The following is a 12,732-nucleotide window of genomic DNA, read 5'->3' on the forward strand; positions in this document are numbered from 1 at the left end:
CACAAACTCCTTATTACAAGTGCCATAGGTCGATATAATGCACTCGTAATAAGACGGATGGGATAGCTAGCCTTATTACAAGAGGTGTAGGTGGATATAATTCACTTGTAATAAGACGGACCGGATATCTGGACATGGTACTTGAGCCATAGGAGGATGTAATGCACTTGTAATATGGTCAACGGCATATATGGCCTTATTACGAGAGTCATAGGTCGATATAAAGTACTCGGAATAAGATGGACAGGATATCTGGCCTTATTGAAGAGCCATAGGTGGATATAATGTACTTAGTAATAAGACGTACGGGATACCTGGCCTTATTGCAAAAGCCATAGGTGGATATAATGCACTCGTAATAAGACAGACAGGATAGCTGTCACGTTTACTTATTTGCCAAACTCTAAACCATGCCCTATATTTTGTAGCTAGGCTAGTGCTATGTAAATCATACATATGCTCAAATAGCAGTCGTATTAATTGAAATAACAAAAGAAAGATTGCACTTCTCCTTAAATTATAGAACGCCAACACAAGTTCCTGTACTTACATGAAACAGTAATGCCGTACCAGTAATTCTATACTGTAGGAAATGCTAGTTCCATGTTGTGTTTGTAAGTCACTGTTACCCGTGCACTCAGTAATCCCTCTTCACTCAGAATGAGTGCCACAATCTTCTAAAGTGTCTTTAGATGACAGAGACAGGCATGAATCCACATGTTTTACTTTATCCCAGATCAGTTCCTCCTTCATCATTCCTCACCAGCTTTGCTTCTCTATGCTTTCTGTTGGATGCTTTTTTCTAAAAGCCTTGTTATTTTATTATTCAGTGGCTGAGAGAGGGCAGGGAGTGATTCCGACTGACCTAGGTATAATTAGAGAGCTCAGACCCTGGCTTCATTTACAGGCTTAGCTAATTTAGGGGGCTGTTCAGAGTTAGGTGACTACACAATATCCAGATGCCCCATCTACCCTATTTAGAGCTGTTTGTACACTCTAATTATGGTGGACAGGGCATTGGCCATGGTTTGACAGATGTCCTGAGGGTACCGACAGTACCAACATGTCAAATGTGTCATATTGCCCACTCCCGGCCAATGTATACTGCTACCTTAAAGGAGTTTGATGTCCGCTACATAAAAGGCAATAAAGGTCGTTTAAAAAAAAAAGGGTTTGACAGATGTCCTGTATCCACAAAACTCTAATACCTCTTTAGTATTTGGCTCGAATGCAGCCACGGCACACCTGAAAGACAGGGGTACTTCAGATATATCTCAAAGGCAAATCCCCAAAACACTCCAAGACACTCTAGCACTCCCCTTTTGACTCTTTCAAAAGCATGTGTCTCTTTACAATTTATTCCAGTGTTTATATATTTAATGGGGCATCTGAGGGTGAGTTCCACTGATCGCTGGACTCAAACAGAAATGTATGAAGGACTGTGCCAAACCAGGTAAATGCCCTCCGCCTTGTTGCACTGCCGTGTGTGTCAAATACACTTCCTTCGTTTCCCATATTCTTCTAAGCAATGGAATGGGTAATGTCTCCAATAAATCAATCCATGGTTCCCAAAACTGATATGCTTTATTTATGAACCATCATGTTCAAATTCATTTTTGGCGGGTATTCCAAATGAAACCTCTCACTTTAAAATAAGATGTGTCATTTCTCTTAATCCTAAACTCATTTCAGGCATTCCAGATGCTCTTCTTCAGGGACCATCTCCTTTTCTCCTGAAACCATAAACAACAATGTGGTCTATTAAGCAACATATATTACAGTGAAGTGTAACATGTCCATAACAAGGCAGCCAATAACACAACTGCACCCAATACCATCAAAGTATGTTGAAATAACATGATACTACACAAACTGCAATGATCTATGATATAATCAGAAAGCTCGGATCCCCACTCCCTGGTTTAATGATTCCTTTCTAGCCGTGAAGAAAAATTGGAAGCGCCTGGAAATTAACTAGCGGAGGCAGTGTCATCAGCAGACAAAGACAAATTTAAAACTGCTTTGAGGGATTATCAAAAGGTGTGTTGAGCCGCTGCCTCTGCTTTTTATGCGGAAAATATCTATAAGTACCAACATTCTTTGAGAGATCTTTTTCAAATAGTGAAATCTCTAATCGATCCTAGCTATAGCAGGTCACCTCCTTCTCTCTCTCAGGCTAATTGAGATGAATTGGCTGATTTGTGTTTTTTAGAAAGTGGCTGATATTCATGTTTCTTTTACTCCATATACAGATAAGGACTCATTTACTCTGCTAAGTAATGATTCTGAACCATATCTCTCTTCTTTTAATCTTCTTAATGAAACACATTTCTTGGGAATTTTAAATGTGATTAAGACTGGTTCTCCCCTAAATCTTCTCCCACCTGAGGTCCTAAAAGGACCAGCCCCATTTTAGCTCTTTTGCTTTTGAAATTGCTAATACTTCCATGAGTGAAGGTATGGTCCCTTTGGCCTGGAAACATGCCTTATCAGTTCCCGCAATGGATGGTAAAAAACACTGATAAACTTGAGGGGAATAAGATGTAAGTGCTAGTTCTGGAGACTCAGCCCAAACTTTGAGGCCCGCGATGGTAGCCAACAGCTCTAAGGGCTTTCACTCCTTCAATTTGAGAAGTTAAAGACTTAGGCTTCTGGCTTGATAACAAACTGCCTATGGATCTTCAAATTAACAAAGTAGCCGCTGGATGCTTTGGCTTACCAAGATGTTTATAACAGATGCTCTGGTTACTGCCAGTTGCTTCTTAGAGGACTATTGTTCAGGCTTTAATTATTTCACGCCTCGACTATGGCAATGTCCTATATTTAGGAGATAGCAAGTCTGCTGTGAAAGGACTTCATACTTGACAGAATGAGCCTGCTCGTTTGCTCTTCTATATCCTGAAATGCAATCTATCTTGACGCATCTTCAGGAGCTTAATAGACACCTGATTGATCAGTGAATTAGGTTTAAAACTCCCTGTTACATGCACAAAGCTATGACAAAGTCTGACCCTAAATTTCTAAGTGGGTTCATCCATCCCTATCTTCTGGAATTTCCTTTGTGCTCGGTGAGTCAAAATCTAGCTGCTGTTTCGCGGTTTAAACTGGCAAGACAAGGGGGTCGTGCCTATGCCTTCCTTGGGCCTAAACTAAGACATTCTCTTCCTCCTAGGGTCTGTCCCTCATACAAGAAGTTTAAGAAACATTTAAAAATGTGTTTTTTTGTTAATGCTATCTGATCTCTTGTCTCTTGCTGTTGCACTGCTGGAAAACTCAACTGGAGCAGTCAAGCCGTTTACTAATTAATTAAATTAAATAATCCGGATATGGCAGCCAGTGACGTTAATCTAGAAAGGAGGGATAAGGGGCAGATGAAGATCCAGCACACAAGCCCCCAGGGATGCAGGTATATGCAGAGGTATGCAGTTTCTAGGGGAAGGGAGGGTAGAGAGAAAGCAAGATTGGAAGTGCCAGATGAATCAAGACAGGGGATCTGATCCATCAAGAGCAAGAGCCCTCACACACCCCAGGGGGTTTCATGCTTCATCATTGGGCAGTTCCTCGTTGGGCCGGCGCTGCAATGCTCAGTGAGTAAAGTGGTGTGTCTTGAGTCAAAAAATAACCATAGGGAATCCAAAGCGATCATTTAATGTATGGATCCCTCGGTTATACTAAAAGCAGGTACAGGTAATAGGTGAATGTAATGGTCCAAGGTAGCTCTAAATACAGGTGAAGGTCAACATGTTTCTTGCCATTTAGGTGTTACAAAGATGATCGCTGCAATTCGTCAGGACCATGAGAGGTGCAAACTAAACTACTCATGGGTAGGTCGGTCAGCAGTACAAATGTTTCCTAAAGCCATACCTTACCCCAGCTCATTAACGGTATATAGTATACAATGAGACAATCGATATATGAACCGACTGCTTACAAAGTGGGCGGTGGCTCCACAGTCAGTAGCAGAGATGCTAAAAAGCATTGTTCCGCGGACAGTTGTCGCCGCGTGAAGCATGTGACCAAACGTGGGCTAGTGACGTTAGACAGCATGAACAAATTAAAGCAGTGGTGAGCAATGGGCGACGGGGTGAGTTTTGGGGGTGGTAGCCTCCCCCGCTATTAACTGTGGCCGTTGCAGGGTGGCAAATGCAGGGATCATCAGCACCCCCGCTCTTACATTCACCAGCCACGGGGGAGCAGACGCAGGGATTGCCACGGGGGGGCAAACATCTAGCTACGCCACTGAATTGAAGCCTGCTGACAGACGGAAAAAGACACCCTCTACGATAGTCTGACTACTACCTTAGAGATAAGAGTCACAGGACCATGATGTGGTTGTGGATAATGGGGAAGCTCATATGTTCATGCTGGGTCAAAGCTCGGCTGACAGAGCAGAAATGCACAACACAAGGACAGTGTGATTCAACCACTATGAAATGTGCTGTTCCCATCTTCCAAAAAACCTCGAAGAGGACCACAACTTACTCATCAAAAACGAAACTACCAAAAATACTGCTACGTCTGTGCCGTACTCAACTGAGTTGAAGCAGGTAGATAAGACTGCGTTTACTGTATGAAGGACTTACCGTTCATCTCTATAGTGGCGTTTCTTGCCAGCAACCTCACTGAGCTAGTTTAGACTCTAAACTATAAATAATACTGCTAAATCTACAGCATACACTGCAGACTCATCTGCTGAGAGTGCATATATATTAAGATGCAGTAGCACATACTGATGATGCCTGTTGTGGTGTCTCTTGGGCCACAACCTCCTCTGAGCTTGTGCGTATCAATACAATGGTCTAATGTACCACAATGTTGTGCATCATAAACACTATGGGCCTGATTCACAAACTGCATTTTGTATTGTTATGGTAGTACTACTTATTACTAAAAGCAATTCACAAACCTGTGAGTGTATATCTCCACCTTCACATCTCCTATCTTTTCTATGGGGAGATCCTCACACATGGAAGTTTTCTATATAGTAGTAAATGTAGGCGGAACCAAGGGATTTTTCTCCGGTGTGTTCTGTACTCCCTCTGTGTATGCCGAGCTATGACGCATATCGTTGCTATATCCATCACTTTTAATGTCTTATAAATTAAGTGGAGTCTCTTAAAAGATGTGGAATCACAAACAGTTTCTCCCTCCAGGTACATATCTTTCACAACACATGAAAAAGAATCTGGTGCAGATGTAGTCCAGGGCATCAATTTTTCAAACAGCAGGCCCCATCTCCACAGGACTGCTTTGATATGAGGCTCCACCAGACTGCCACAGTGTTGCCATAGGCAAGGTGTCTCATTATGTATAAAAATGAAGCCATGATGTAACCATGTCCTTAGTCAAGCCACTGTATAAATGCCTAGACAAGACATGCAGTACACATTGTGATTCAATTGTGTTAAGGTGTATGGGAACATGTAGGTGACTGACGGGGAGAGATTTGAAGGGGAGAAGATGTTGCGTTAGACATAATACTGAACACCTCCTGGGCTATGTCTTATGGGATGTCAGTGAGGTCTCTAAGTGGCACCACTACAATGCTGGGGGAGGTGGGTAGTGGCACATGACAATGATGATGGCATCAACTGATACAAATATAGGGAGACGGAAGTGATGGATGGTGCAGACAACATGATAGTATGAAGTCTAGATTTTTTTTTATTTACTTTCATGGGTGAGTAGTGTGGGTGATGCCACGAAACCTATAGAAATATCTGGCTCAGGGACAAGATGGGCTGACTGACCATTCAAAGTTGCAACGTTGACACTCCGAAGATGTTGGTTGGTGTTGAATGGTGTACCAGAAGTCTCAATGCGCCCGTAAAATTCCAAGACACAATTACTGAGATCATTATGTTGGGCAAGCATGGGCAAATGTTTAACAATAGGTAGTAAAATACTTCTGTTTCAGAATGTATGTAGATGTGTTGGAGTGCCACAGAACCTGTGGGTTGAATTGAAAGACATTTGTATGACGTGACACAGTTGCGGCAACATAATTATTTTGAGACATGTTTGGATTCTGTTCCTTCATTGGCCTTATAACCATAGTTTCTGGAACGGTCAAGCCAGCCAGCTTATAGACTGCATGTTACGGATGATGCGCTGCACCTTGAGGCCGAGCCAGAGACAGGATCCAGGTCTGCCAGTAGGCGTAGGTTCACCTACTATATCCTGGAGAAATTCTCTTTCGCATGCCACTTCTCTTACTGCCGCCACTTCTTTATGCCTCTCACTGTCTGTCTCCCCACCCACAGGTCCTTCATCATGTTGATCTCCTGCCACATAGTATGCTTGTCCATCACACTGGGACAGACCGAAGAGGGCCCCATAGTGGACAGCCACACAGCTGACCAAAGTACCTGCTTCCTCTTTGTGGATGTGAATGTCATCTTGTCACTGTAACTCTTTTTCGATGTGAGACAGACGTGGGAGAGGGCAACACTTCAGATGGAGCAGCTTTTAATGTGCTTGGTAGGGTCCTGCTTCATGATAAGAGAGGGTGGGGTCAAGGGTAGCTGCCTTCAGTTGTGTTCTATTGTTAACATTGTGCAGCATGTGCTTATGCAATGCAGTGTTGCAGCTGCATCATGTGGGTAGAATATCACACACATTCACAAAGACCACACATGAAATGCTATACCTCACAATGTCTGAAACGACAGGCATACGCCCTTCGACCCCTGGCTTGCATTTGCAGATGTGAGCAGGTCACATTAATTCCCCTAGTTCATAACATCAAGAACCTTGTTTCTCACAAATGCTATCCCTCCAACTGTTTCTCACTCTGCCCCTTATCTGAATTCTCACACGTTGTATTTCTATCTGCCGCCTTCTTTCTTTACCACCGCATCTCTGTCATTCTCTTTCGTTCTCTTCCCCTCACTCACTTTTGCTCCTACCATCTCTCTCACACACACAAACACAGACATCTCTCTCTCTCTCTTTTTTTCTCTTCCTCTCTCTCTCAAACTTAAACATCCCCCACGACATACACAGTGGTTTAGACATGCCCCCCCCCCCCCAACACACACTCAATTGTTGGAGCCCATTTCGGAGCTGGCGAGCGAGACATGCTTTATTATTATTTCCTGATTCCTCCCTTAAATGGTGTTTCTGTCCCCCTGACAAATGACCCAAGAGAAGCTTAGCAGAGGAGTCATTAGTAATGTTCTGTGCTGACGCCACTTTCCTGCCTGAGGCCGGGGTTGTGCTGCAGGGCTCTGACTGAAGAGGCATGCGCTGCAAGAGAGAGCCAGTGAGGGGGTGAGGGAGCCAGTGAGGGGACGAGGGAGCCGGTGAGGGGATGAGGAAGCCAGTGAGGGGGTGAGGGAGCCGGTGAGAGGGTGAGACAGCCAGTGAGGGGGTGAGGGAACTAGTGAGGGGGTGAGGGAGTCTGTGAGGGGATGAAGGACCTAGTGAGGGGGTGAAGGGGCCAGTGAGGGAGCTAGTGAGGGGGTGAGGGAGTCGGTGTGGGGACGAGGGAGCCGGTGAGGGGATGAGGGAGCCAGTGAGGGGGTAAGGGAGCCAGTGAGGGGGTGAGAGAGCCAGTGACGGGGTGAAGGGGCCAGTGAGGGGGTGAGGGAGCTAGTGAAGGGGCGAGGGAGTCGGCGAGGGGGTGAGGGACATAGTGAGGGGGTGAAGGGGCCAGTGAGGGGGTGAGGGAGCCAGTGATGGGGTGAGGGAGCCGGTGAGGGGGTGAGGGAACCGGTAAGGGGGTGAGGAAGCCGGTAAGGAAGCCGGTAAGGTAGCCAGTAAGAGAGGAGGGACAGGCGAGTCTTATTTCAAGTGGTCCTGTGGCCATACACCAGCAAACACCATATAAAGACACACACGATAGCAAAAGTCCCCTCCACTCTCCTGTTTTGATGAAGGGATATGCGGCACCCCATTCACTATGGAGCAGCAGACAACCGGTGAGAAGAACTTCATTTAAATCCAAAAGAGTTACTAGTGCAATACCTGCAAGCAGGGTTTTAACTGGTAACAGGAAAGGGCAGGGACTCCCTAAACTGAGTAGGGTTGAAGGTTGTGGGGAGGAGTTGGGGGGGGGGGGGGGTGTTTAAGGCCATCACTGGTAGGAGGCACAATAGCAGTGCAACGGAGCGGCTACTGATATTTGAAAATGATAGGGCTCAGTACCCATCTCGCAGCTATGCAATCGGCCCATCTTTCTTTACCATAGACATTTTTCTAAACGTTTATCAATATAGGGAGATTTTCACCTGAGTTTGAATAAAGGCCATATCAACTTCTGAAAGCACGCGAGTGGAATGTTCCAGTCCCTTCTGGATGTGTCACCTTTGGTGATGCAGGTAGTTCAGACCCTTCTGGTGTGCTTGGCCTTGAGTCTCCAAATTTGGAAAGCTGGACATAGGACTGCAATGTGCCAGTGCTTCATTGTGCAGAAGAATGTTACTGGAATTCTATGCTAGTTTTAAGAACAATGTAATTAAGGCATGTGATTGCCAGCGGATTTTTACAAAGGCAATGGTTGAGTGGTTTAAAGATGCACTCTTAGAATGTCCAATATGAACTACTATTGACACATGGTATGGGGTTAGTCAGTGCTTGCTAAATCAACCCTCTTGGCCTGTGGCACAGTTACTTTCTCTGTTGTTCCTCTACCAGGGGCGGCTCCTCCACTAGGGCAGAGTAGCGTCACCCCACTGCTTTTTTGCAGTGTGAGAAGCAGAAACATAAAATGGTAATAACTACAATTTTATGTTTCTGCTTCTCGCACTGCGAGAAAGCAGAAGGGTTTGGTTGCAAGCAGGCAGGTGAGTGGGGCTGCTCTGCGAGCAGGGATGGGCAAGGGAGGAGTGGTGTGCCCACTCCTGAGTGTGTATGACAGGTTTGGTCGGCCAAACCAGTCATGCGCACTCTGCCCTTCTCCATGCAGGCTGCAATGTAGCCTACATGAAGAACATGGCCGGCCATTAGCCCTTGGCTGGGCGTCGTCCCGACCAATCACAGCGCTGCTTAGGGGTGGTAACCTGGCTGCCTGCTTCCTGTTCCTGCCCGAGGCAGGAGAGCAGGAGAAGAGCAGAGACGACACGAGCCCCGGCCGGTGGGAAGGTAAGTTTAATTTTTTTTAAAGTATTGAATTAAACCCCCCAACCCTGCGCGATCCCCCTCTCCGCACGACCCCTTGCCCGCAAATCATGCCGGCAGCGACTGCCTCTAACGAAATTGCATGCTCAATGTTCCTTTACCCATTATATCCCAAGAAACATTAGGATTACTGGTCATATTATCCTAAATGTATCCCTTTGTTTCTCTTGCTTGTAATTTCTCAAGCCAAAACCCTCAGGGCTATATTTACAAGAAAGTAACGCAGTGCGGTGCCGCAAGCCCTTTGGCTGTGCTGCACTACGTTACAATCGAAGCATAGGGATGCATCATATTTACAACAATATAACATATCCCTGAGCTCTCCCCTGCACTGGGTCACAATTGGATACCATGCGCAAACGCTGGCACCCTTGCTCCATGGTGCAAGGGTGCCTGCTTTGCGGGTATGATTATTTTTGTGCAGGAAGGGACACCTTCCTGCACAAAAATAATCAAGAGAGGGTTTTTTCTCTTTCTATGCGTGGTGCAGAATGCGTAGAAATAGGAAAAAATTAGGAGAAATAAAAGTATTTCTCCTCGTTGCGCATCCTTATGCCCCCCCGGCGAGGCATAGGATTCTGATGCAGTCAAAGGTTTATGAAACGCTGTAAATCTGGGAATGTGGCAGAATCCATGTGTGTTGCGTGGGAACACCCACAACAATACCCATGGAAGACCCCTTTCACGCAAAGTGCTGCGTGAACAGAGGCCATATTTACAAGGACACGAAAAGTCACGCAGGGTGGCTTTACGTGTCCTTGTAAATATGAACGACCACTCTGAACCGCCGGTGCGTTAAAAGAAGTGACGCACCGGTGGCGCAAAGTGCTTATAAATATACCCCTCAATTTCTAAAATGTCTTTTCTGTTTTTGAAATCAGCTAATAATGGTTATTAGTGTGCATCTAGGCTCTCTTGTCTTTGAAATGGGAATTTGACTTATGTGGGTCATATTATTTGTAATGAGGGAAAACTGAGATTGAAACGTTGATGTCTTGTTTCCACAGGTGACAACTTAAACATAAAAGTGCATTTCCATTTCCACACCGTTAAGTTTTCTGTGCAGCCTTATTTTAAATGTTCAAAAGAGGTCCAATGAGAAGCAAAATGTGTTCCATGAGCTTTTTGTCCAAAGAGATCAACCATAATGCTTTTGCTGACTGCTCAGAAATATTTAATTTTTAAAGAAGCACGACGACACAACCCTTCAATAATAATCAAAATACTACGCTTCTTTAAAAACCCCCAGGCAATGAGCAGAAATCGGTTAATTTTTTTTTTAAGTAAAAAGGAGAACCGATAAAGCAATGTCCACTTTTGCTATCACCACTTAGCACAAATCCAGGCTGGTGCTCATCTGCCTGAGTGACACACAGCTGTTCTCCGCTCTGAAAGCTTGGCTATCTGAGGTAGTGCTTAATTTGAGCCGGTGGTTGCAGGTGAGGCCCACCAGCACTCAAATTTGGGAACGTGAACCTACTTTTCATCATTAGGCTTTGAGCCAGAGCAAGGTACAACAAACGGGAGAACGCGGGGGAAAGATACAGGATGAAAACGATGGAAAAATAGTGACAAGGGAAGAAAGCAGGGATGAATAAGAGCCTACAAGAGTGAGGTAAAAGTACGAATAGTTTAGGATGCTGGTAGAAAGGTGCATTAGCTGGAATTGAGACCACACAACTTTGGCATTTGGCAACATTCAGCTGTACCTACATTCGGCTGTACCAACACCAAGCTTCTGAGGAAAACTTTGGGCTTATTCTTTTACAAGCTAAGCACTGGCCCGAGGCACCTGCCAGCCAGACTTCTTTACTGCTGGGTTGAGTTAAAGTACACTCTTAGGCCAAAGAGAAGTTCTGGTAATTGTGATTAATTAATAAGACAGGTTGGTACCTGTACTGGTAAGTACCAGTCCATTTAAAGCACTGTCAGAGGGCAGCCATAAGATGAGGAAGCCACCGCGTATTTACCTGTGCCACGTGCGTGGCTGGTGATTCGCATGAGAGCAGAACAGCTGAGCAGATAACGTACCAAAAACATAAAAGGATCTAGCTGTGAAGTTATCATTTCAGCATCAGCGCCACCGTGGCTCGGAAGGGGACTTTCTCGCAGACAGCAACGCGGCGTGATGTGCGCACTCTCCTGGCCAGGCAAACTGGCTCTCGAATTTAAATGATTGCCATTCAGTGAGTCTTGGAGCAACGGTGCATTTCCGTTTGCATGAGCATCCAGAGATGTGCAAATAGATAAAAGATGTATGGAAGAGGTTGGGGAGGGGGATGGACAGGGGAGGAGCAGGGATAAGGTTGAGGGAGAGGTGCAAACAAGTGGGAAGGGCAGGAGGAAGGTGTACTGGTGTGCACCAGAGAATTCAGGGAAGTGGGTGTGGCAGTGGTGCAGGCGAACAGGGCAATGACATTCAATGTGCAGGCGGTGGCTACAGGAGACATTGGTAGCAGTGCTTAATTTGTAAAAAAGCAAATGCCACTCTCTAGAGGCAACTGCAGCTTGCGCCACCTATTGGCCCTGCCAGAGCTGCCAATGGCAGTACCAACACAACTACTAACGATCACACTCCTACAAGAATGACAATTTCGACTATTCCAGGCCGCGCAAAGCAGAAAAATGGCATGGAAGGCTTGTATCATTAATATTTAATCTTTATTGAATTATGAAACACACTGCTCCTCTGCTAACCTAAAAAAATAAACAAATAGCACCACCATGGGGTAGACTGTCATAAGTGCCTTTAAGTGTTAAGTGCATGTGTTGAGCACCGCAAACACTGGCTAATATTAAGCATTAATAAAATTAATAATAATATTCCACTTGTATAGCGCCTGGTTACATCGACCGGTGGGTCCCCACGATGGAAAATCATTCCCTGGAAGGGGGCCAAGACAAGGAGCTAATCAGAAAGAAGTTGTGCACATGACTCAAAGCTGGAAAAGCCAGGATGTCAGTTTTTTCCTGAAAAAGTTTTCCCAAGGTTCTGCTCAAATAGAGATGGGTAGTGAGTTCCATTTTTTGGCTGTCAAGTATCCGAACGAACGTGCACCCATTCTGGCTCTTTGGACTTTAGGAACCTTGACCAGATGGGTTCCGGTTGATCCGCCCACGTCAACTGGTAGCCTATGTAAAGTGTCTAGGGCTTTCATAGAGCAATCAGCAGGGGAGATGTGCAGGGGATACGTGTAGGGCATAATTTTGAGGAAAAATACAGTGGAAATGTATGGGTTAATTGCCAGGTGAGAGGATCACTGAAAGCAGACTTATGGAAAGAGCAGCGGAAGGTCCAGGGATTATGTGCAGGATCTGTTAGCTGTGGCTGGGAGTACAAGACACAGAACAATGAGAGATTCACAGGAAAGGTAGTAGATGTGAACAGCGGAGAGGTAGGCAGAAGGGAGAAATGAAGTCAACGGTAAAGACAACATTTTCTGGAGAGGGCTGCAGGAAGGATGTGAAGGGGAGAAGTGAAGAGGGAGGGTGCAGGGGCATAAATAGGTGCCTCAGGATGGCAAATGGTGCAGTAAACATGACTGACAGAAAAAGCCACAGTTTGCGGGAAGAGGGGAAGAGATGTAGAGGGGAGAAGACACTACCTATATT

The 12,732-nt window shown here is 45.4% G+C and overlaps 1 long non-coding RNA gene across 1 annotated transcript in view; it reads right to left on the reverse strand.

The window, feature by feature from the left end:
• Window positions 1–1,611: 1,611 nt before the first annotated feature.
• Window positions 1,612–12,732, reverse strand: part of LOC146784098 (uncharacterized) — a 104,147-nt gene continuing 93,026 nt past the window's right edge. Inside the window, exon 3 of the long non-coding RNA XR_014970494.1 lies at window positions 1,612–1,733. This is a non-coding gene — a long non-coding RNA (uncharacterized LOC146784098). The remainder of the gene's footprint in view (window positions 1,734–12,732) is intronic.

This window comes from Triturus cristatus, chromosome 11, assembly GCF_964204655.1.
Source record: "Triturus cristatus chromosome 11, aTriCri1.1, whole genome shotgun sequence".
NCBI lineage: Eukaryota > Metazoa > Chordata > Amphibia > Caudata > Salamandridae > Triturus > Triturus cristatus.